Here is a 25681-nt window from a genome sequence, read left to right on the forward strand (position 1 = left end):
ACCTAAAGGTTAGCAGTTTGAACCCACCAGTCACTCCGTGGGAGAAAGATGTGGCAGTCTGCTTCAGTAAAGATTTACAGCCTTGGAAATCCTATGGGAGCCATTCTACTCCATCCTATAAAGTCGCTATGAGTCAAAATCGACTCCACAGCAACAGGTTTTGATTTTAAATGACCAATGATGTTTATGGAGCCCTGGTGGCATAGTGGTTAAAGAGCTTGGCTGCTAACCGAAAGGTAGGCAGTTTGAATTCCTTGGAAACCCTCTGGGGCAGTTCTGTTCTGTACTATAGGGTTGCTATGAGTCAGAATCAACTTGACAGCAGTGGGTGTTGGGTTTGGAATGGGGTTTATGTACTTATTAACCATTTGTGTATCTTTGGGGAAATCCTATGGTTCATTCTTAACACATGTGTTTCTTTGGGTTTCTGTTAGTGTTGAAATTTTTGCTTTTCTTCTCTCCTACCTTTTTCTGTCTATTGGGGATGCCACACATATCCCCCAATTTTCTGATTCCTGAAGTAAATCATTTTCAGAAGTAGGTTCTTCCTCTGAGTCTTTGGTATGATGATCCCTTTTCCTTGTTCCTCAGCATTTTCCCCATATAACCTATTTTTACCTTTTTATTCTCTTTGACCAAGGCAATATCTATACCTTTATCAACAGAGAGGCTATTGGATTGCCTTAGGTTGGGCTCATTGTCCACTCGGGCACTAGCTGAATCCTCTTCTTAGTTCTATAAATGGGAGCAGGTTCATAGGCACAGCTCTCAGCCCATTATAGGCCATTATTTCGTCCTTGCAGGGGATTTAATCCAGCCTCCCAACAAAAACATTGCCGTGCAAGATTGGCTGGCCCTCAGCCTATTTTCTGTTGCCACAAAATAACATGTAGCACAGGTAAGATTGTATCTCCCAAGATGCACAAAAGAATTCCAGTGTAGCATCACTTACCTATGAGGAGAGACACATCTCATCCGTTAACAGCCACTACTATAAGAGCTCATTGTACCATGTTTTCTTTCTATTGATAGCTAATAATCGTTGAGCACTGAGGGGAACAAAAAGAATGTCCTTCCTTTTCCATTTACTATAAGAAGTGTTTTCCAGAAAAAATTAAAATAATAGTTTGGAGCAATACTTGAAAATATGTACATTTAGAATGCTTAAAGAGATAAATGAAGGAATTGCATCCTTAAAAAAGATAACACATGCCACCAAAACAGGCAAAAATGAAATAAACACATGTGGATCTAAAATTAGAAAACTTGGAGAAGAAAAATATAGCCATTAAAAAAAACAACTCAGTAGGATAGTCTATACTAGACATAGTTGAAGAGAGAATTAACAAATTGGAATAAGGAATTCACCCAGAAAGTAACAGTATCAAGGAGATTATACAAGTGAGACAGAGAATGACAGGAGCTCTTCTTATGGATAGGGGTTTCAGTAAACACATGTGAAAAGGGACATTTGAGCAATGACCTGACCGATTAAGAGAGTGAGTCATATGAATGTAATAAAACTAAATCAAATAAATCCACAGACACATTGTAGTCATAACCTACTTTCCAAACTGCTGTCAGGATTAAATTAACATACATGCAAGTATCCTACTAGTGTTTGACACATAATTGATAACAAATTGATAACAAATGTTAAGAAGCTCTACTTCCCTTCCTAAAAACCTGAGTTAATAGAATAGAATTTAGTATTCCACCTCCATATTGAGGAGGTTTGGGCCATCTCTGCTGGAACCCAGTGTCGTTCCAAAGAGACTCAAATTTGCTGATAATGTTTGGATCTAATAATGGTGAATTTAGCAATTTGTGACAAAGTAGTTGGAACATTGCCAGTTGTCCATATGCCTGTTTTCTCATTCTGCTTTTCTCCCTTGAGAACAAACTCTGCCTATTCCTCTAGCATTAACTAAGAGTTAGTCACATCCAGATTATAGAGACAAAATTTTAATATATCTAGATGCCTAACTAGTAGTTCATCTGCAAATCCCAACATTGCACCAGTGCTGTGGCTCTTAGCATTTCTCCCCATTATGTCTTGTCTGGAACCTCAAAAGAACTCCTGGCAGAGGTCATGAAATGAAGAGAGACAAAGCCACCCTCTTTTTGAGCATGGAGCCTTTCCAACTCACAGGCCGCTGATGAAAACATTCCCTAATGAAAAGAACAAAATAAGACCAGCTCACAGTGAGCGGCAACAGAATGTTACATCAGACAGAGAGTAGCTTCTTGGGACGTGGGAATCTGAGAGACTGGATTCCATTCAAAGAAAATACCCCAGAGTGATAAAGAACAAGTCCTGGGGGCTCAGCAACATTCATATTTTCATAAAGCAAAGGGCGGGGATTCTCTGCCAAGGCTTGTGGATGGAGCTGGGTATCCTAGAAATTGAACTAGGCTGGGACCGTGAGACACTGATGATCAAGGACATCAAGCCGAACAGTTTGTTCCTTGAGCCAGGCAGATAAGGGAGTCTGTGTCCAGCCAGAGTGAAGAAGCTAGAGGTGTAGAGTTTGTTTTTCTAACCAGAGGACAGAAAATATGTTCCACCCTGAGCCCTTGGTCAGGAAACAGTTGTTTTAAGATGGAAAGAAGGGCGAGGAAGAAAGAACATGGGGATTTCAGAACACTTAATTGTGCTCATGAGGAACCTGTACGTAGATCAAGAGGCGGTCATTCCAACAGAACAAGGGGATACTGCATGGTTTAAAATCAGGAAAGGTGTGCATCAGAATTGTATTCTTTCACCATACTTATTCAATCTATATGCTGAGCAAATAATCTGAGAAGCTAGGCTATAAGAAGAACAAGTCATCAGGATTAGAGGAAGACTCATTAACAACCTGTCATATGCACATAACACAAACTTGCTTGCTGAAAGTGAAGAGGACTTGAAGCATTTACTGACGAAGATCAAAGACTATAGCTTTCAGTATGGATTACACCTCAACATGAAAACAAAAATCCTCACAACTGTACCAATAAGCAACATCATGAGAAATGGAGAAAATATTGAAGCTGTCAAAGATTTCATTTTACTTGGATCTACAATCAACACCCATGAAAATAGCAGTGAAGAAGTCAAATGATGTATTACGCTGGGCAAATGTGCTGCAAAAGACCTCTTTAAAGTGTAAAAAAGCAAAGATGTCCCTATGAGCACTAAAGTGCTTCTGACCCAAGCTGTGGTATTTTCTCTCACTTCATATGCATGTGAAAGCTGGACAATGACTAAAGAACACTAAAGAAGAATTGATGCTTTTGCATTATGGTGTTAGCAAAGAATATTGAATATACTATGGACTTTCAGAAGATTGAACAAATCTGTCTTGGAAGAAGTATAGCCAGAACACTCCTTAGAAGTGAGGGTGGTAGACTGTCTCATGTACTTTGGACGCGTTATCAGGAGGGATCAGTCTCTGAAGAAGGACATCATGCTTGGTAAAGTAGAGGGTCATGGAAAAAGAGGAAGACACTCAACGAAATGGATTGACAGAGTGGTTGCAACAATGCGCTCAAACATAGCAATGATTATGAGGATGGTGCAAGATTGGGTAGTGTTTCATTCCGTTGTACACAGGGTCGCTATGAGTCAGAATTGACTCGATGGCACCTAACAACAACAACAAGGTGAAAAGAAGGGAGAAGAAGAAGGAACATCCCTTTTTACTGAGGTGAGGACCACCTTTTGCATTCAACATCTGGGAGGAGGCAGACTGATGGACTCTTCCTTCCTCCTGTGGATGCTGGGTCATGGTCCAGGGACCCAAGTCCTACTGGTCCCTGCCTCCACCTTCCCTCAGCATCTTGGCCCTACCCTCACCAGCATGCTCACCCCACTCCAGCAAGTCTGTAAAAAATAAATCTTCCCCTTGTTTACTTTTTCTTTTTCAAAAAATGCACATCTCACCAAGTATGAATTATTTAAAAGAAAAAAGAAACAACTGAATATTTCAACTTTGGCTCAGTTGGAGGTAAATGTTCATGCTTGGAATGGGAGAAAATAATAGGAATTGCAGACATAAACAGTAGGATTTTAACATCTCCCACATCCCATGGTGCATATTTCCCCTAATATCTTCTGAAAAAGAAGGGGAAAAAAATCTTAACTGGCTTCACATAAAAAGTGCCAGATGTTTGGGGTGAGGTTAGAGAGGAAATTATTACACACCAGCCAAGTGAGGGCAGGTGTATGCATATAAGGGAATGAACAGTAGCATCGCTTTGGCGGCCTCCATGTGCAAGCCAATGTTTTGCTTTCAATTTGTCCAGCTTTCACATACATTCAGCTTGAAATGTATCTTTAATAAGATGTTAGGCCCCGTGGCAGGCAGTAGGAGAGATGTTGAATAGAGGAAACTTCAAATTGAGAGAGGGGCATAGCTCAGTGATCAATATCTATTGGGCAACCCATGGGGGCCCTGCACTGTAGCCGACTCACTGTACGTCTGTTGACTGAATTAATGCAGGCCACGGTAACAGCAAGTGGCAAGTGATTTATTCCTTTCCTTAAGGATGATCATTTTGTGGGTACCCCTTAATCACATCATATAACCAGTTGCCTACCCCACACAGACTGCCATAGGTATATGTTTCACAGTTAAATTCTTTTTAAACCCGGATCCTCACTATAATGAGAAACACTGTACTGATCTGTGTTTTTTCTCCATGCTTCATTGCTTCTAAAATTTCACCTACCTATTGTATGAGAGGAAACCCTGGTGGCGCAGTGGTTAAGTGCTATAGCTGCTAGCCAAAGGGTCGGCACAGGCGCTGCTTGGAAACTCTATGGGGCAGTTCTACTCTGTCCTACAGGGTCTCTATGAGTTGGGATCGACTCGATGGCACTGGGTTTGGTTTTTGATTGTATGAGACCTCTACCGTAAATACTCATGGAAAGGTTTACATACAAAAAGAAACCATCTTTGATGGTTATGAAGGAGGGGAGGGGCGGGGATAGAAAAACACTTAATAGACAGTAGATAAGTAGAAACTTTGGTGAAGGGAAAGACAGTACACAATATTGGGGAAGCCAGCACAACCTGTACAAGGCAAGGTCATGTTAGCTCCATAGACACATCAAACCCCCTGAGGGACAAAATTGCTGGGCTGAGGGCTGTGGGGACCATGATCTCAGGGAATATCTAGCTCAACTGGCAAAACATAGTTTAAAAGGAATATGTTCAACATTCTACTTTGGTGAGTAGCATCTGGGGTCTTAAAAGCCTGTGAGCGGCCATCTAGGATACTCCACTGGTCTCCCCCTTTGGGAATAAGGAAAAATGAAGAAAACTAAAGATACAAGGGAAAGATTAGTCCAAAGGACTAATGGACCACATCTACCAAGGCCTCCGCCAGACTGAGTCCAGTACAACAAGAGGGTGCCCTACTGATTGTTTGACAGGGATCACAGCAGAGGGTCCTGACAGAGCTGGAGAGAAATGTAGAACAAAATTCTAACTCGAAAAGAAGGACCAGACTTGCTGGCCTGAAAGAGACTGTAGAAGCCCTGAGAGTATGGCCCCCAGATACCTTTTCAGCTTAGTAATGAGGCCACTCCTGAGGTTCACCCTTCAGCCAAAGATTGAACAGGCCCATGGAACAAAACAAGACTGAAGGGTCTCACCAGCCCTAGGGCAGGGCTGGAAGGTGGGTGGGGGATAGGAAAGCTGGAAATAGGGAACCCAGGGTTGAGAAGGGAGAGTGTTGTCATATCATGGGGTTGTTAACCAATGTCATGGAACAATGTGTGTACTAACTGTTTGATGAGAAACTGGTTTGTTCTGTAAACCTTCATCTAAAGTACAATTAAAAAAAAAAAATTCACCTACCTTTTTTATCTTTAAAAAGTTTATCTACCTGTTCTCATGTGACCCTCCAAAACCACAACCCCTTGTGATATCCAGGAGAGAACACTGAGAACAAGTGTGACTATGATAACTCAACACTTTACAGGACCTTCCAGGTCACATGCTTTTACAGCCTCTCTGCCTCATCCTTTGTTACAGGCTTAGAGATCAGGCATTTGTGTCCATAAGATCTTAAAAATGAGGGTCCAGAAGAGATCACCTGTTCAGTATTATAGAGTAAAACAGCAATTAAGCCAAAACTAGAAACTAGAATTCTTAAGAACTAGGTCTGCCTAGGGGAGCCCTGGTGGTACAGTGATTAAGTGCTCAGCTGCTAACTGAAAGGTCAGCAGTTCAAACCCACCAGCCACTTCATGGGAGAAAGATGTGGCAGTCAGCCTTGGAAACCCTGTGGTGCAGTTCTACTCTGTCCTATAGGATAGCTATGAGTCCAGATCTACTCAACAGCAACAGGTTTGATTTAGGCCTGCCTGCTATCTTTTTATTGGAAACCCTGGTGGCATAGTAGTTAAGTGCTATGGCTGCTAACCACAAGGTCGACAGTTCAAATCCACCAGGTGTTCCTTGGAAACTCTATGGGGTAGTTCTACTCTGTCCTGTAGGGTCACTATGAGTTGGAATAGACTCGACAGCAGTGGGTTTGGTTTTTGGTTTTAATAATTTTATTTGAGCCTTTGTCTCAAAGACAGAATTTGAACCATAAAGTGAGAGCTCAGTAAATATTACTAACTAACCCAATGTCCTCTGCCCAGGGGTAACTTGCCAAGGCCCAACATGCTGAGCGGGAGGGGAAGGCAACACAAAGAAGACAAACAAGGAATGAGTCATCTGATCACATTTCCCCAGCCAATTACCAGCCCTCACAGGGCGACACTTTTCACCTACCTGGCCCTCAGTAGAACCCTCACAGATTGCTGGCGAGTTGAATTCCAACTCATAGTGACCCTATAGCACAGAGTAGAACTGCCCCATAGGATTTCCTAGGTTATAAATCTTTATGGAAGCAGGCTGCCACATCTTTCCCCCTTGGAGCAGCTGGTGGGTTCGAACCGCTGACCTTTTCTTGGTTAGCACGCAAGTGCTTAGCCTCTGGGCCGCCAGGGCTTCTCAGTGGAAGAAAGTCTCAATGCTTATTGGTTCTGAGTGATCTTTTGATGCAGCATATTTTCAGATTAAACTAGAATATACTGAACAGCTGCCTGTGTGGATTTATTTTGTGTAGTGCTAGTTCAGTGCCATCATACAAGGTGTACAATGAAAAAGAATGTGGGGCAAATAGCAAAGAAGCCAATTTACCTATTGAGTTTAATGAGGAATATTCACTTGAATAGCTAATAACCTGACAGTACAATCTATCAGGAATCATTAGCCCCCACTCCCTTGTCCCCTGATGAAATTACCAGTGAGTTAAACAGCTGCTCTGTTATTACAATTCAGCTGTTTTCTTTATATTTTAATCAAAGCAGATTTGAACCAAACTAGCATCTCTGGACATAATCTACACTGTATGACTTCTTTCAGTTAGTGAGAAATGGTTCCCTCTGTTTGTTTTATGCTTGCGCAAAGCTAATTTATCTTGACCAATGTTATTATGCTAATTATATAAGTGCAGTTGATTCAGGCAATTTCTGTTATGAGAGCTCTTGAAAGTGCAATGTAGAAGTAAGAATAAAATGGAGCAGGCAGATTATTAGGGTTATTATGAAGAGCCTTTCATCAGATATCAAAAATATATTTTAAGTATAGGAATTTTGTTTTTTTTTTAATAGGAATTTTGGTCTTTGTATTATGTTGCCTATATCGTCTTCGGGGCCAGGTCATTCTTTCAGTTCCAGTGGGGAGGAAGGTGGTCCCTGATGCCTACAGGGGCCAGGAAGATGAGGTAAGCAGTAAACCGGCAGGGCTTAGTGCTTAAGCTTCTGCCGCTTGAGCAAGGGCTGTGGAGGCCTGGAGAGACGGTGCTTGCATCATCCGAAGGAGGCAGCCCACTTCAGTGCCGGGCGCTTGATGATTTAAGGGAACGAGGTCCATTGCTACCAGAGGAGCCAGAAATCTGGACTTGAGTAATAGCTACCAACTCATAGCAACCTCATGTATGTCAGAGTAGAGCTGGGCTCCTTGGGGTTTCCAGGGGTTGATTTTTCACCAGTAGATCACCAGGCCTTTTTTTCTGAGGCACCTCTGGGTGGATTCAAACCACTAAACATTCATTTAACAGGCAAGTGTGTTTACTGTTTGCACAACCCAGGGACTCCACACATGAGTGAAATATTCCATTTTTTTTTTTTTAGTTCTTTTTAAAAAATTTTTTATTGTGCTTTAAGTAAAAGTTTACAAATCAAGTTGGACTCTCACACAAAAATTTACGAACACCTTGCTATATACTTCTAATTGCTCTCCCCTTAATAAGACAGCACACTCCTTCCCTCCACTCTCTTTTCGTGTCCATTCGGCCAGCTTCTTACCCCCTCTACCTTCTCATCTCTCCTTCAGACAGGAGATGCCAACGTAGTCTCATGTGTCTACTTGATCCAAGAAGCTCATTCTTCCCCAGGATCATTTTCTATCCCATAGTCCAGTCCAATCCCTGTCTGAAGAGTTGGCTTTGGGAATGGTTCCTGTCTTGGGCTAACAGAAGGTCTGGGGACCATGACCTCCGGGGTCCTTCTAGTCTCAGTCAGACCATTAAGTCTGGGCTTTTTGCGAGGATTTGGGGTCTGCATCCCACTGCTCTCCTCCTCCCTCAGGGGTTCTCCATTGTGTTCCCGATCAAGGCAGTCTTTGGTTGTAGCCAGGCAGTATCTAGTACTTCTGGTCTCAGGCTAATGTAGACTCTGCTTTATGTGGCTCTTTCTGCCTCTTGGGCTCATAATTACCTTGCGTCTTTGGTGGTCTTCATGCTCCTTTGCTCCAGGTGGGTTGAGACCAATTGATGCATCTTAGATGGCTGCTTGTTAGCATTTAAGACCCTAGACGCCACTCTCCAAAGTTGGATGCAGAATGTTTTGTTCATAGATTTTATTATGCCAGTTGACTTAGATGTCCCCTGAAACCATGGTCCCCAAACCCCTGCCCCTGCTATGCTGACCTTCGAAGTGTTCACTTTTTTCAGGAATGTCTTTGCTTTTGGTTTAGTCCAGTTGTGCTGACATCTCCTGCATTGCGTGCTGTCTTTCCCTTCACCTAAAATAGTCCTCATTTACTCTGTAATTAGTGGAAATATCCCAATTTTTAAGTAATTCCACTTTTTCTCTTTAAATACTGAGCTCAGTCAAATAAAAATTATCCAAGGGCAGGATCCCCCAGGCTGCCATTTTGTGACCTCTGCTCAATTTAGTACAAAGGTAATTTCAGTGGCAAGAGGCTTGGAAGTGGTCTAAATTTAGTTGGAGGATCCACCAGGTGACAGGAAGAGGTAACCGGTTTCTTGGGCTTGCAGTCCTCTCCAGGGTCAAAGATTTCTGTGTAGTACTTAGGTCCATCTGGAATCTTAAAAAAGCTGCTGTCCTCCTGGCGCCACCAACCATGATCCACAAATCCAGAAGCAGCCAAACACTGAGGAGACTCTTTCCCTATCATTATTACACATGGGTGTGCCAGGAGGAGTGGAAACCACAAAGCCCACCACACCCCACCACCCCCCTGTCTGCCCCTCCCACCCACCCATGGGCCACTGGGGAGGAGTTTGTGGAGTGTGACTGGCAAACAGCCCTCACCTCCACTTCCTCCTTTCTGTGAGCGTGAAGGCACTTGTTCTGAGGTGGAAAGTCAATGAAAATGAAGGATATCCCTGCCCTGGGGCTGGTTTCTGTTGTAACTAGAGGCAAACAGACCACTTGGGCAGACAGCTGTTTTAGTATCAAGGTCTACTTGATGCTGTTACCTGTGTTTGAGGCCGGGGAGTTGAGTCCGAGTTCCTGATCCTCTGCATCCCCTGCCTCCCAAACTCAGGCTCCTTTGGCCTCTCAGTCTGGCTTTGACCCTTACAGCATTATTCCCACCAATGGTGCACAACTCAGGCCCCAGCTCCCACCTATCATAGACTCCCCATTCCATCTCCACCTTTATCTTGGCCCCAGACTTCCCAAAGCCCAGGCCACTCCCATGCCCAGCCCCCACCCTCTGCTCCCTCCCAGCTTCTCTTTGCTTCACCCCACCCCATCCTCCTCACTCTCAGTCTAGACACTGAAGCTGTGCTGCTGGGGCTGCCCTCCCCCTCCCAGTTGTTTTTAGGTGCTGCCAGTTGGTTCCAACTCATAACAACCCTATGTACAACAGAACAAAACACTGCCATCCTCACAATTGTTGCTGTGTTTGAGCCCATTGTTACAGTCACTTTGTCAGTCCTTCTCGTTATGAGTTTCTCTCTTTTCAACTGATCCTCTGTTTTATCAAGCATGATGATTCTCCAGCGATCAGTCTCTCCTGATGACATGTCCAAAGTAAGCAAGACAAAGTCTCACCATCCTTGCTTCTAAAGGAGTTTTCTGACTGTACTTCTTCTAGGACAGATTTGTTCATTCTTCTGGCAGTCCATGGTGTATAGTCAATATTCTTCACCCAACACCATAATTCAAATGTGTCCGCTCTTCTAAGGTCTTCCTTTTTTATTGTTCAGCTTTCACATGCATGTGAGGAAATTGGGTCAGGCACACCTTAGTTCTCAGAATGACATCTGTGCTTTTTAACACTTTGCCACAGATTTGCCCAATGCAATATGTCATTTGATTTCTTGACTGCTGCTTCCATGGGCGTTGATTGTGGATCCAAGAAAGAATTAAATCCTTGACAACTTCAATTTCTTCACCGTTTGTCATGGTGTTGCTTATTGGTCCAGTTGTAAGGATTTTCATTTTCTTTATGTTCACATGTAATCCATACTGAAGGCTGTTTTCTTTGACCTTCATCCATAAGTGCTTCAAGTCATCTTCACTTTCAGCAAGTGAGGTTGTGTCATCTGCATATATTAATCTGTGTTTGTTAATGAGCCTTCCTCCAACCCTCCAATTCTGATGCAATGTTCTTCTTCATGTAGCCCAGTTTCTCAGATAATCTGTTCAGCATACAAATTGAATAAATAAGATGAAAGAATACAATGCCGATGCACACTTTTTCCAATTTTAAACCACACAGTGTCCCCTCTATGTCCTCTGAGGGCTTAGGGCTAAAGGAGGGGCACAATGGAAATATGCAACTTGAGAAAGGGCTTGGGGAGAGACTGCTGCTCTTTTCCACTAGGAATTAACTGGAGACAGATAGCTTTAAGTTGTAGCAGGAGAGATAAAGCCTGTAAAAAGCTGGAAGCTATTATCTAGGGAGATTCCAGAATGTCAAGAGTAAAAGAAAGTCCAGAGTCTGGAATGGGGATTGACTGGGAGAAGGGAAACCCTGTGGGGGTAGAAGGACAGGTTAGTTTCAAGATTAGCCCTCCAGATTCAGCCCTGTCCTCTTTATCCCTAGTTAGAAATGGGGATATCTTATTAGGAAAAAGCTGTGAGCTCATTTAAAGGGAATTTAAACCAGGCCAGGCCAAGTGCATTTCCATAACGCCTGTTGCAGGACACTGTAAAGAAGTGGGAGATCCCAGCCTGTGAATTAGGAGCCTGGGTTCTGGCTCAGTCTGAATCTGTGGGAGTTCAGGCATGGGACCAAACCTCAACTGGATCTGTTCACTGAAAATACAGAGGTTAGATTGGGTGATGTGACTGAATTATGTACTAGTTATCTAAGGCCACATGACAAATTACCTCAAAGCTTGGTGGTTTAAAACAACAAACATGTATTTTCTCACAGATTCTGTCAGTCAGGAATCCAGACACTGCTTAACGAGCCTAGGTTGATCTGAGGCAAAGTCCTGCTACGTTAGGAGGAGTGTCATAATTCAAAGGTCACTCCCAAACTCTTACTTTCTTTACAAAATAATCCCAAATCTGTGGGTTATCCACAAAACCTCTGTGAGATATTTGCATTTCCTCAGGAATGATGGGACTTTCTTAAGACATCTAAAGCCTGTGCATGTTATACCTTGGCCTGTCTCAGATTCAGAGGACCGTTGGACTGACTTGCATTAAATGAGATAAATCTACCCTACAGAAAAGGGAACTAATTTTGCTATGTTCATCCTGTGAGAAATTTGTGTAGCAGTCATGGATTCATTTTTAAAATCTGTTTGAATTAGTCAGAAGTCCACATTTCCTTTACTGATAGCTCTATTTAAAATTGTAGCCCTAAACCCTGCATTTTTAATGACTTTGAGACCTCCTTTAGCTCAGAAAACCACCCTACTAACTTGCACGTATATTTTAAATGGGATAGGCAGCAAAACTAGGCCTCTTACCTATGAATGAAAAGGCTGAGCTCTATGTTCCCACTTACAATTTCTTTTTGTTTTTGAAGTTTTTATTTTGGTGAAATATATATAACAAAACACTTGCCATTTCAGTCATTTTTATGTTTACAATTTGATGACATTAATTACATTCATCATGTTACCCAACCATCACCATTATCTGGTTTCAAAAAAAAAAAAAAAAATTATCACCCTTAACAGGCACTTGGAGCCCTGGTGGTGCAGTGGTTAAAAGCTATGGCTGCTAACCAAAAGGTTGGCAGTTGGAATCCACCAGCCGCTCCTTGGAAATTCTACAGGGCAGGTCTACACTGTCCTATAGGGTCTCTATGAGTCAGAATCGACTTGACAGCAATGAGTTTGGTTTGATTTGGTAACAGAAACTCAGTAACCTGTTGTAATCCGTTGCTGTTGAGTCGATTACAACTCATAGCTACCCTATAGGGCAGAGTAGGACTGCCCCCGTGGGGTTTCCAATGAGCCATTGGTAGATATGAACTGCTGACCTTTTGGTTAGTAGCTATAGCTCTTAACCAGTGCACCGCCAGGGCTTAAAATTTCTAATGTGGAGTATTCCTGAGCAATACATTTTGAATTCGTGAGATTTTAACTGATTCCTTTCGATTTCTTTTCATCATACTTAAGAATCAAAGGCTTACAGATAACTTGACTTAGAACTATCAGAGCTTTTTACATGTAGTTCTTCATTCTCCCAAACCTTATAAAAAGAGGAATTTAGTTCTTCACTGGGAGGTAGTATGGCATAAAGAAAGAGCATGGATGTTGGCATCAGACAAGCTGGTTTTGAATCCCAGATCCACTGCTTACTGGCACTGAGACTTTGGCCAATCTTCTTAGCCTCTCAGTGACTGTGTTATAGAGTCCTTATCTGTAAAATGGTACCATAGACACGTATCTCACAGAATTGTCTCAAGGATTTAATTACATACCTATGGCTCTACAAAATGTTTAGCACAGTGCCTGGAACTAGTTACTCAATAAATGGTGGTTTCCTTTAATGTTTTTGGAGAAACAACGGAGAGCCTGAGCGGTGTCTCCAAACATTCAACCAAATAAAAACAAGATGAGAATGGAATCCTTGAATCTAGGCCATTTGCCTTTATTGTAGTTGCTTCACTCATCCCTTCTTTAGCAAGTTACTCTGAAACATCCTGGTTCACTACTTTAAGAAGTTTTGTAAATGGACCCTAAAATGCCACACAAGAGACATACTGCCCATGCCAGCCCTATGGCCTCAAATAAGGGTGGATTCACTTCTATCTAATTCGTCAAGGTAAAAGAAGTGTTCTGCAGTACGTATCAAAGCACTGAAATAACCTCTTTTTGAGCTTATGTTATGCTATGCTTTGTGTTTTAATCCCTGGATCTAAAGGATGAAAAGTAAACATATATACAGGTGGACAGTGAGGTCTCTGGAGGCCCCCAATAAATAGCACCTCTTTTTCCCTTGCTGGATGATTGACAAACTCAGCTGTGTACTTGGAAATTCCTCTCCTTTACATGGGGTCACTAGGAGCCGAAACTGACTCAGTAACACCTCATAACAACCTATGGAGTAGCCGAGGGTGGCTGAGGCTTCCTAGAATAACTTTGATGTGTAAGCGGCCAACTGGACATGCCTGAAACCTGATGTAAGGGGGAGAGGACTGAAGAATGGTAAAGAGAAGCAGCCAAGGTTCCAAATCAGGGGCTGAAGGAAGAGAAGACCAGCAGTGGAGAAAGATACCAGCCTGGAGGGCCTTGGGGCCTGTGTTTAGGGGTACACTGGCCATTTTACTAGGTTTTTTAAGGGAGAGACACAGAATGGACTGGCCCAGGGGTTTCTCTTGATCACTGCAGGAAGATTATAAGGACTTTTTTCAGATATAAAAATGAAAGTAAAGTGAATAGGCTGACTATAGAATATTCAACAAAATTTGGAAAGACAAAGGTCAAAGGTATAAAGAAAAAAGGAAGGGTTAATTGTGTCACCAGTTCTAGCTGCCCCCAGCTTTCTTCTTCCAAAGTTCTCTACTCCAGGATTCAACTCCACCTACAGTTTTTCCTCCCCTCTCTACCTCCCTTATGGATGAATTCACTGCTCTCTCACTCTCCTGATTATGGAAGTGCTCCCTAAATTCATCCAAGAAATTTACTAGGAAACCCAACCAAGATTACAGAGAGAATATATTAAACACAGGAAATGTTTCAGAGCACAGATATGGCTTGGCCTGAGATAGTGGACATCTGGGCACACGCTGGCCCAGTTGACGAGCCTTTTGGCAGTTTCCATTCTCCAGCTCAATACTAATCCAGGGAATCCAGACAAAAAGTCCTCCTTTTTAGCCCTTAGGTGTTGCTCCTGTCACATTCCACCCACATCTTCTCCTTTTATGCCCTCCCACCTCTCCTTCACTGCTTCTACAGGTGACCTCAATAACACCAAGTAGTTATGGAGATGGCTGGGGGTGCCTCTCTGGGTGGAGAATGGTATTCTTTATGGAAGCAAAGGACACATCAAGATTCACTTCTTAATCTTGCTACTAGGTATCTTCCGGTATTATTTCGGATTATGGTGGTGGTGTTTTGTAGAAAAATTATCCGTAGATACAAAAAAATAAAACCACTTGCCATTGAGCTGACTCTGACTCATGGTGGCCCCATGTGTGCTCCATAGGGTTTTCAATGGCTGTTGTCTTTTGGAAGTAGATCTACAGTCCTTTCTTCCGAGGTACCTCTGGGTAGACTCGAACCTCTGACTTTTTGGTTAGCAGCCACCCAGGGATTTCTCTCCCTAGATAAATGCTATATAAATGGATGCTCCTGGATTTATAATACCCTCATAATGCATTACTAATTAACTTTCATTTAAGTAGTGAGTCCTATTTCTTGCCATTTTCCCTTCTTCCATTGCCCTTCTTCCACATAAGTAATAATCTATAGACAAAAACTCAAAGAGGGAAGAATCCAACATGACAGAATCCTGATGAAGTGTTTTCTCAATTGACTGCCCTTCCCCTCCCAACCTTCTCCTCAAACATTCATCTGTTCTGAGGTTTGGTTTGTGTGTAATATATACAAATTATATAGAATATATACATATATATTTTAAATATTATATACTTTTTAAAATAAAGAAGTGCACTTTAGAAACTGAAGAGATTCCTCTTCCTCTCTCTCTCCACCTACCTTCCCGCTCCCCACCCTCCCCACACAGTCTCGATCTCTCCATCTCTCCCTTGGAGTTGGCAACAGGATCCTAATCTAGAGGCCAGGGTTGAACCACCGCCAAGGAGGTACTTACACGGCAACCTCCTGTGCAAAGCATGGAGTCCCATGCAGGCCTCCAGTTTTCATACTTAACTCTGACTCCTTCAACGTGAACCTGCTCCTCACCTGTCTTTAAAGGTGTCATTTCTACACTGAACTTTCCCTGAAAATCAGCCCCTCCATGAGGCTCCTTTCCAGTATACCCCTCCTCGCTCTTTCCCTTCAACCTGACAAGTGAGGATCTTTTCTGTCCTCTTTGAGTGCTGGCTTGATGTGCAGCATCTGGGGGAAAGTCTTCAAAGAAACAGATCCTTGTTTGATCCCCAACCCATTCACACAAACAAAGCTGATGGCAGGGAGGCCCAATTCTAGGTCAAGTGAGCCAGAGCATTGCCACCCACAAGCACAGCTGCTGTGCTAATTTTGGAACACTCTGAGAAGACACCTGACCTCAGGGCACTTTGGAGATACACACCACACCCTCTCTCAGGAGGTATTCTGGGGTGGGCCCCAATCCTCCATTTTAACTCCCATAACACATTTGTAACCTAGAAAAGTGACTTTTTTGGAGGCTACCCTCCATGATTGATTAAAGAAAAAAGAGCCATTCAATCAGCTATCAAATTCCTCATTATCTCCACCCAATCTAACCCTGAAGCATGTTTTAAAATAAAGAAATGCACTTTAGAAACTGAAGAGATTCCTCTTCCTCTCTCCTTCCACCATCCTTCCCACTCCCCACCCTCCCCACACAGTCTCCATCTCTCCGTTGGTAGAGTTGGCAGCAGGATCCTAATCTGGAGGCCAGGGTTGAACCACTCAGCTGGTCTGTCCAACTGAGCTGCTTAATGGGTGTGTCTGCCAGGTGTCCAGGCACAGTCTCACATTCCACGTGTCCAGCTTACCCGCTTCCCCCAGACCCTTTCCTCCTGTCTGTCTCTGGGACATTTCCAGTTAGCCAAGCTGGGACCTTCAGGTCAACCCCGACTACCTTCCCTGCATCCTCAATCACAAAATCGTAAACTTAAAAAAAAAATTTTTTTTTTTTTGTAAAATAGTTCTTGTGTGTGTGTGTGTGTGTGTGTGTGTGTGTGGTAAATATATAGGTAATAAAACATTTGCCATTTCAAAAATCTTTACATGTACAGTTTGTTGTTTTTGTCTTGTACCATCAAGGCGATTCCTACTCAGTGACAGTAAATGTGTTCATCATGTTGTACAACCACCGCCATTAACCATTCCCAATGTTTTCCATTATAAAACTATTTTATCTCCTAAATAATTTTCAGAAACATCCCTCATCTCCATTCCCACCACATCTGTCCTAGTCAGGACCTCTTCAGCTCTCACTTGCATTCTCTCCCTGCCTTCCTGCTCAGACCCTTCAAGCTCGTCCTTCACACAGCTGCAAAGAAAAGTTTTCTAAAATGACTTCTGTCTCTGGTTTGAAACCCTTCAAGGTTTCCTGTCAGGTTCTCAAAATCCCAGTTGCACATTAGAATCACTTGGGCAGGTTTTTAAATTTTTTAGTGCCCGAATCCCACCACCAGAGTTTCTGATTTAATCAGGCTGGGTAGGGGAAGGCAACCATATTTCTTTTGAAAGTTCCGTAGGCAATTCTCATGTACAACCAGGGTTGAGACCCACTAACCTGCAGAATGAAGTCTAAGATGCTCCCTGACCTGGTCCTTCCCACCTCTTCAGCCAGCTTCCCTCCTGGTCATGCCATGTCTTTATGTTCCAGCAACACTTGACTGCTTATAGCTCCCACTGCCACACCATTGCTTATGCTATCCCTTCTGCCGGAAACACCTTTCCCACTAGTCCAGTATCACCTTCTACAGAAAGCCATTCTCAGCTACCCACCTTAGAACTTTCCCTGGTGCTCTGTAAAACCCTGGGCGTATTGCTATTATTGAACGTCTACATTATTTTATGGCGATCTATTTATGTGTCAGCAGTTTGAATTCACCAGCCGCTCCTTGGAAACCCTGTGGGGCAGTTCCTGTGAGTTGGAATCGACTTGTCGGCAACTGGTTTGGTTTTTGGTTTATTTATGTGTCAGACTCCCTGGTGATGCAAATGGTTAATGGTTAACGTGCTTAGCTGGTAAATGAAAGGTTGGCTATTCAAGTCCACCCAGAGGTGCCTGGTGATCTACTTCCAAAAAATCAGCCATTGAAAACCCTGCGGAGCACAGTTTTACACTGATGCACATGAGGTCACCATGAGTCAGAGTCAGAGTCAACTTGATGGCAACTGTTTATTTATTTTTGTGTCTGATTCTTTCACTAGTCTGTGAACTCACAGTTGACACTTATTCATCATTGTATGCCCAGCACCTACCACAGTGCCTGACATTTGGTAGGTATTCAGATGTTTGATGAATAAAGGAAAGAAAACATTATTTATCAGGCCCCCTTTATGTTGATAGGCATTGCTTTTTGGTGCCTGTCATGATGAGAATATGGTAAAGAAGAACTGTGTCATTCAACTCAACAAAATTTAACAAACATTTATTGAAACTTTCTGTGAAAGCAACTAGAAGATAGTAGCAGCTCACCAACTGTGATTTTAAGATAATTCAGTTTTATATTTAATGCAGTAGTGTCACTAGGGTTGTTGTCACCCAGTGCAGTAACTCATGGTGTCACCCGCCCATGCTAATTAATCACCACAATATTGTAGCTAAAACACCAGGAAATTTGACAAAATAAGCAATGAAAACAACAGAGTGTGCTCATAGTATGTGCAGAGGAAACCGGGTGATTCAAAGTGTCACATGATTGGGTAATAAGGACAGCTATGATGAGAGTTTGACTTGATGGCACTGGGTTACTGGGCATGATGAGAGTGCATTAGAAAGTTCAAAAAGTAAATTAGCATAGGCTTTTAGCCTTGTAGGTATATTGATACATGTAAGCTGGGCTTAAGAAAAATGTTTTTGCTTTTAAAAGTAACTACAAGGATATTTTTATATAAAATAATAAATTTCTGCTGAAACACTGCAGAAAAATTTTTAGAGACAGTCGTTCTGGCATTGACTAGTGTTACCCAGTGCAATCTGCATCCCCCACAAACCCCTAGGGATGCCACTGGTTTAATGACCAAGAATTTTAAATTGAGTTCATTCAAACCCAAAACTCATTGCAGTCAATTCTGACAACAGGGAGATTGCTCCTCCTTTTTTTTTTCCTTTACATTGTATTTACTTCATTGTTGTTGTTGAGAATACACACAGCAAAACATATACCAGTTCAGTGGTTTCTACTTGTACAACTTAGTGACATTGATTATATTCTTTGAATTGTACAACCATTCTCACCCCCTTTTACTGAGGCGTTCCTCCCTCATTAACATAAACTCACTGACCCCTAAGGTTCCTATCTAATCTTTCAAATTGCTATTGTCAATTTGATCCCGTATAGATAGTTCTTAAAAGAGCGTAATGTTCAAGGCAGACATTTTTTTACTAGTTAAACTAAACTACTGCTTGGTTTAAAGAATGACTTCAGGGAATATTTTTGGTTAAGTTTTAAAGATTGTTTCTGGGCAATAGTTTAAGGGATTCATCCCCCCTCCATGGCTTCAGAAAGTCTAGAGTCCATGCACATTTGAAATTCTGTTCTGCATTTTCCCCCTTTTGATCAGGATTATTCTATGGAATCTTTGATCAAAATCTTCAGTAACAGTAGCCAGGCACCATCCAGTTCCTCTGGCCTCATGGCAAAAGAGGTAGTTATTCATGGAGGCAATTAGCCACACGTTCCATATCCTCCCCCTATTCCTGACTCCCCTTCTTCCTCTGTTGCTGCAGGCAAGTAGATGGCTGCTTGCAAGCTTTTAAGACCCCAGGCACTATGCAACAAACTAGGAGGTAGAAGAGAAGCACTAAACATGTTATTAGGCCAATTAACTAGGAAGTCCCATAAAACCATGACCCTAAACCTCCAAACCAAGGAACCAAATCCCATGAGGTGAATGGCTGTACATAAGCAGCCCCAGCAGCTACTCTTTTTTTTTTTTTTTTTGGTCATTGTTGTAAATAGATCTATCTCAGAACTTTTGCCAATTTAACTTTTTACAGGTGTACAACTCATTGACAGCAATTACAGTAATCAGCTGTGCAACCCTATCCTTAATCAATGTGATTTTTTCATCACCGTTAACTCCCCATTTCCCCCTCCTTTCCACCCAATAATCACTAATAAATTTTGGTCTTTATATATTTGCCTTTTTATATAAGAAGGCATACAACATTTGTCCTTTTGTGATTGGCTTATTTTGCTCAGCGTAATGTCTTCAAGCTCCATCCATACTGTAGCATGTGTCAAGACTTCATTTCTCCTACTAGCTGAGTAGTATTCCATTGTATGTATGTACCACATTTTGTTTATCTATTTTTCTGTTGATGAGCATCTAGGTTGTTTCCCCCTTTTGGCTATTGTGAATAGAGCTGCAGTGAACATTGGTGCATGTAGGGTAATGCTATTTAGCTATATGCATCCCCTCCTAATGGAATCAGCTTTGCTATTCTCTGAAGTGTTAAAAAAAAAAATGGGGATGAATTTGGGATGGATTCAGGCTAAGGTGCAATGCTGGGAGTGGCATGACTGGGCCAGCGGCCAAGGCTGAGGAATGCCTTAGCAACAGGAAGGAAAACATCTGGGGCTAGATGTGAAGTCCCTGGGAACACTGACTGCCCAAGGACATGGGAGAAAAACAATGAGCCTTGGTCCCAGCTGGAAGGATATATAAGCTTGTATCCCTTGCTAGGTGGTTGCAGAGCACCAAACTGGTCCAGCCACCACTCTGGGCCACAGTCCTGTAAGTAAGCTTCCCAAATAAACCATACATATGTCATGATTGCTCGTTTCAGAGTCTTTCTTTGGTCTCTTGGAGATGCGGCTGACCTTGGGTTCAGATGCTGCTGGGTTGTTACCCAACAATTGGCGAGCCAGCCAGGAGGCTGAAGAAATCTCTGTGAGCGCAGGATATATGGTGGGGAGAGAGACCTTGACCGGAGGAATCCCGGGATGGCCTCTGTCCTCCATGTGGGGGGGTCGGATGACCCCTGTCCTCCATGGGGGGGTCGCAGCTATCTTGGATAGCTGGAGCCCTCCACATGAGTACAGGGATGCCCCGAAAACACCTAAGGGCATTGAAGATATGCTGTGTCAGCTGGAGGTCCCAAAGCAAAAGCCAGATTGCCATGCTGAGGAGGCTAGTGTGAGGTGGCTTCTACAGGCAGCACTGAGAGGGGCGTCTGATGCGGAGCCAGCTGCTAGGGCCCTAATTAGGCAGCTGGAGGCAGAGCTGCAACTGCAGGATTTGAGTGCAGCATATTCCTCTTCCACTGAAACATTAGTGCCCCGTTTGCGGAAGCAAGAGTCACCTTCGAGAAATCCCAGGGTGGCCAGAGACTTCTATGTGGGAAGGTCTGGTCCATATGCTTTTCTGTGGGAGAAATTCCAGGTTGGCCAGCAAAGCCTGGCTAGCTCAATCAGTAGAGCTTGGGAGTGGAGCTAGTTGAAGGGGCTAAACAGGTCCCTGGCTCGCTCTGAGAACCCCCTGTAACACTCAGTGCAAAGCAAGAGTTGAAACAGCAGGGAAAAAAGGAAAAAAAAAAAGGAGTAAAAAGCCCTTCAGGATAGCTTGTGCTGAGCAACCTTGAAGAGACCTCGGAATTCTCTGATAGCTGCTCCAGCCAAGATAACTGAACAGCAACCTCGCTGCAGCTACAGTGGTAAGGGGAAAACTAAAAGGGGGGGCCCACCTCCAGGTTACCAGGCAACTGGGCTAGACCCATGCTTGCACCTGGTTTGGTGGAGGCTTGGCTCCACAAATGAATGAGGGCTCTGCCAACTTTTCCCAGATCTTCTTTCAGAAATAATTAAGATTGAGGATTAAGCCTAATTTCTCTGTCACCAGTGAGGAGCAAAGGCCTTGTGTTATAGTTAAAATCCAGTGAGGTATACTTTGGGTCTGAGGTCACTATCATTGAGACGCTTACCCCAGCCTAACTATGGGTAAGTCCCTCGGGGCCCCTACAAATCCTTATTGTGTGTACTGATGATGATGTATTAATGCACACGTTTGTAAACTTTTGCCTCCAAGTCCTGATGGGAATTGGTGCAGTTAGGGCTGTTCTTAAAGGGACACAAGGAAACTGTGACATGGGCTATAGCTAACAGCCTGGCCATCCAATCTGGCCACTGACAACCCTCAAACTGACAGATAAAGCAAGCCTCCATAGAGATGAAACATCTGGGCAAAAAAAATAACAAAATCAGTTCTGCTCCCGAGAAGCTTTTGTTACTTATGTGGATAGTCATCAGAAAAGCCCCTATGCTGAGAGTGGAAAACAGCCAACAAGCAGACTGGTCTTACCAGCTGACTGCAGAGGCTGAAGCATTGTCCTCTCCAGAGTAAAGAGATGTGCTATCGACCACCTCCTGGATTTAAGAGAGGACCGTTCATGGAGATTCACACACCATCCTAGACTGGGCCTACATGCATGGACTGCCACTGTCATCAGAAAACGCTGGATAGCAGACCCACCTACGAGACCCTAGCGAATGCTAAAACCTGTGCAGGGACAGATTCCCAAGCCAACAGGCCAGGGTGTTCTCGGCAGGTAAATTATTTCAGGGCTTTTTATCCTATACAGTGGCTTCTGCTGGATCTTGAACGAACTCTTCACACTCTTTATCACCCCAAGACATAGGGGCAATTGAGCATTTCAATGGACAGGTTTAAATGGCTGATGGGAGGGGACAAGACAATCCCAGCCTGAACCATGCATCTCAGACAAGAAGTCTGGGGTCTCAATGCAGCAGTTCTCTGCAAAGGCATTTCTTATTTGTGCTGTATGTTTGATCAAACTGTCTATTCTTTAAAATGTGTTTCTTTGGTGTAGAATTGTTCCTGACGAAAGATCTGGGTTCCACAAAGGCACTGACCAGAGCCCATAAGAGGAGGCCAAGACTATGGCTCCCCCTGCTGAGGGGTGGGAGTGTCTCTCACCCCTCAACTAGGGGTGTGACCAAGGTACACCACGGAAGCCCTCCGCTGGGTGACAGGGGACAAGAGGCCACACATTGAAATGATAGTACACTGGACCCCCACTAACAAGCAACGTGTTTTGGCTTTGGTGGACACCAGAGCAGAATGCACCCTGGTGTTTGATAGCCCAGATAGGTTTAAAGGGCCATTAACAGCTATTGATGGGTACGGGGTTGGGGCCATCAGGGTGCGGCAAATCAAACTAACGCTGCTGATTGGAAGGATACCCTCAAAGGCCTACCAAGTACACAGCCCCAATACTGGAATACATTCTGGGCAGAGACATCTTGTTGGGGCTGGAACTGCAGACCTCCGGTGAGTTCCACCTGCAAGTAAGAGCCGTAAAAACTGTAGTACAAGGTAATACTAAATGATCCTCTGTGCAGTTGCACTCCCCAGCTCGGGTCATGGCCCTTAAGCAGTACCGTCTCCCTGGCAGGCACCAAGAAATCATTGCGGCCGCTCAGGAACTACACCCAGTGGGGGATTCTGAGACTGGCCAAGAGCCCCTTCGATAGTCCTGTCTGGCCAATGCACAAGCCAGACAGCTCCTGGAGAATGATGGTAGACTATTGGGAATTGAATAAGGTGACTCTCCCATTGTTTGCAGCTGTATCCAACATCGCACTGATGATGGGGCAAATAGGGGAGGCATTGGGCACTTACCACTTTGCGCTTGACTTGGCTAATGCTTTCTTTAGCATACCTCTACACTAAAAAAAAAAAAAATTTTTTTTTTAACACTCAGGCAGCCAGGACCAGTTTGCCTTCAGCTGGGAGGTGAGGCAGTGGACTTTCACCATGCTCCCACAAGGGTACCTGCATAGTCCCACCAAATGCCATGGCATGGTTGCCACTGACCGCAAGTGGTGGGTTCCCCCTACTGAGGTGGACATATTCCACTATATTGATGGTGTCATGCTGACCTCTGACTCATTTGCTTCTTTGCAGACTGCAGCTGGTGAGGTAGTCGCGCACCTCCAGTGGCGAGGATGGGCAGTGAACGAGGGAAAAACCCAGAGGCCTGGTTTGTCGGTCAAGTACTTGGGTGTTATCTGGTCGGGTAAGATGTAAGTGATGCCTGCAGCTGTGATAGATGAGGTCCAAGCCTACCCCCACCCAGAAACTGTAAAGCAAATACGGGCTTTAGGAGTGTTAATGCAGGGTCAGCTGTGCAAATTGGACATAGCCTGTATGGGTGAGGTGCTGCACCTGGGGGTGGCTGTACATAGCTCTAATATTTACACCACTCTCCCCTGTGTTCCCAGCAATTGGCAAACTGTAATGGCCCAACACACATACCAGTGTACATCATGGTGGTTTTGCCCCTTGTCCCTGTTCTTGCCCCAGGCCACCACTATAGATGTGGAGTAGCAGGTAGGGGTGCTAGCCAGACACACCACAGCTGCTCTTAACAACAGGTGGGCTATCACCCTTCTGAATGGGGAGACTCAACAAATACGGAAGGTCATCCTTCAGAGTAGGATGGCCCTTGACATCCTGACCGCCACCCAGGGTGGCACCTGTGCCATGATAAACACTGAATGTTGCATGTATAGCCCTGATGCCTCTAAAAATGTGTCTTTGGCTCTGCAGGACTTGCAGCAACACATCACTACTATCAAACATGATGCTGCTGACCCTGTCTCCAGCTGGCTGCAATCCCTCCCGTCTGCCTGGCGGACAGACTTCTGGGTGATATTGGGACTCTTATTACTATGTCTTTTCCTGTGTTGCTGGTTATACTGAGTATGTGGTCTGGTTTTGCAACACTCCTCTGCATACCAAGTCCGATGGCAATCGCGGAAGGAGGAGTGGTAAGATCATAAGGACATTAAGAGGGTATGCAGGGGTGGATTGCAGGTAATGCTATTCAGCTATATGCATCCCCTCCCTGATGGAATCAGCATTGCTCTTCCCTGAAGCATGCTGGGGATGAATTCCGGATGGACTCAGGCTAAGGTACAAGGCCAGGAGTGGCATGACTGGGCCAGCGGCCAAGGCCAAGGAATGCCTTAGTGACAAGAAGGAAAACATCTGGGCCTGGACATGAAGTCCCTGGGAACACTGACTGCCCAGGGACATGGGAGAAAAACAATGAGCCTTGGTCCCAGCTGGAATGGTATATAAGCTTGTGTCCCTTGCTAGGTGGTTGTGGAGCGCTAAACTGGTCCGGCCGCCACCCTGGGCCATGGTCCTGTAAGTAAGCTTCCCAAATAAACCATATGTATGTCATGATCACTGGTTCCAGAGTCTTTCTTCGGTCTCTTGGAGATGCGGCTGACCTTGGGTTCAGTGTCTCAATGATAGTGACCTCAGACCCAAAGTATACCTTGCTGGATTTTAATTGTAACAAGTCTCTTCGAGTCTCTGCTTTTAAGCCTTTTGGGTATATACCTAGGTGTGGAATTGCTGGGTCATGTGGTAGTTCTATTTTTAGTTTTTTTTTTGAGGAGCTGCCACATTGTTTTCCACAGCAGCCTTACCATTTTGCATTTCCCCCACATCCTTGCCAACATTTGTTATTTTCTGTTTTTTTTGTTTCGTTTTTATCTCAGCCATTCTGGTGGGAGTGTAATGGTATCTCATTGTGGCTTTGATTTGCATCTCTCTGATGGCTAAAAATGCTGAGCATCTTTTCATGTGTCTGGTGGCCATTTGAATGTCCTCTTTGGTGAAATGCCTATTCAAGTCCTTTGCCCATTTTATGATTGGGATATTTATCTTCTTGTTGTTAAGTTGTTGAGGTCATATATGTGTGTGTGTGTATATATATTAGTTATTAGATTCTTTTCAGATAAATGTCTTCCCAAGATATTCTCCCAGTCAGTAGCTGGTCTTTTCACTTTTTTGGTAAAGTCTTTTGACAAAGCAAAGTTTTTAAATTTTATGAGGTCCAACTTGTTTATTTTGTCTTTTGCTGTGTGTGTGCCCTTCCTTCTTACAGACCATGTGAGCAAGCGTGCTCTGTATCTTCTTAGATAAAGACCAGAATAAAACATTCCCTTAAGCACCACAACAATTTGTGAGAAGACTTGTGGTCACACCAAAATTTTGCTACAAATTGTGAAAACAAAGCCAGGGAGAACAAAAGTGTAACACAAAATGC

At 43.7% G+C, this 25681-nt stretch overlaps 1 long non-coding RNA gene across 2 annotated transcripts; it reads left to right on the forward strand.

Annotated features, from left to right (window-relative positions):
- Window positions 1-24800, forward strand: LOC126066942 (uncharacterized). 2 transcript variants are annotated; one of them, XR_007515288.1, is made up of 3 exons: window positions 1-236; window positions 23524-23642; window positions 24169-24800. It is a non-coding gene; the product is annotated as an uncharacterized LOC126066942 (long non-coding RNA). The 2 variants fall into 2 exon arrangements; XR_007515289.1 differs by having other exon boundaries at window positions 23524-23635.
- Window positions 24801-25681: the final 881 nt, after the last annotated feature.

Source organism: Elephas maximus, chromosome 24, assembly GCF_024166365.1.
Source record: "Elephas maximus indicus isolate mEleMax1 chromosome 24, mEleMax1 primary haplotype, whole genome shotgun sequence".
Taxonomy (NCBI): Eukaryota; Metazoa; Chordata; class Mammalia; order Proboscidea; family Elephantidae; genus Elephas; species Elephas maximus.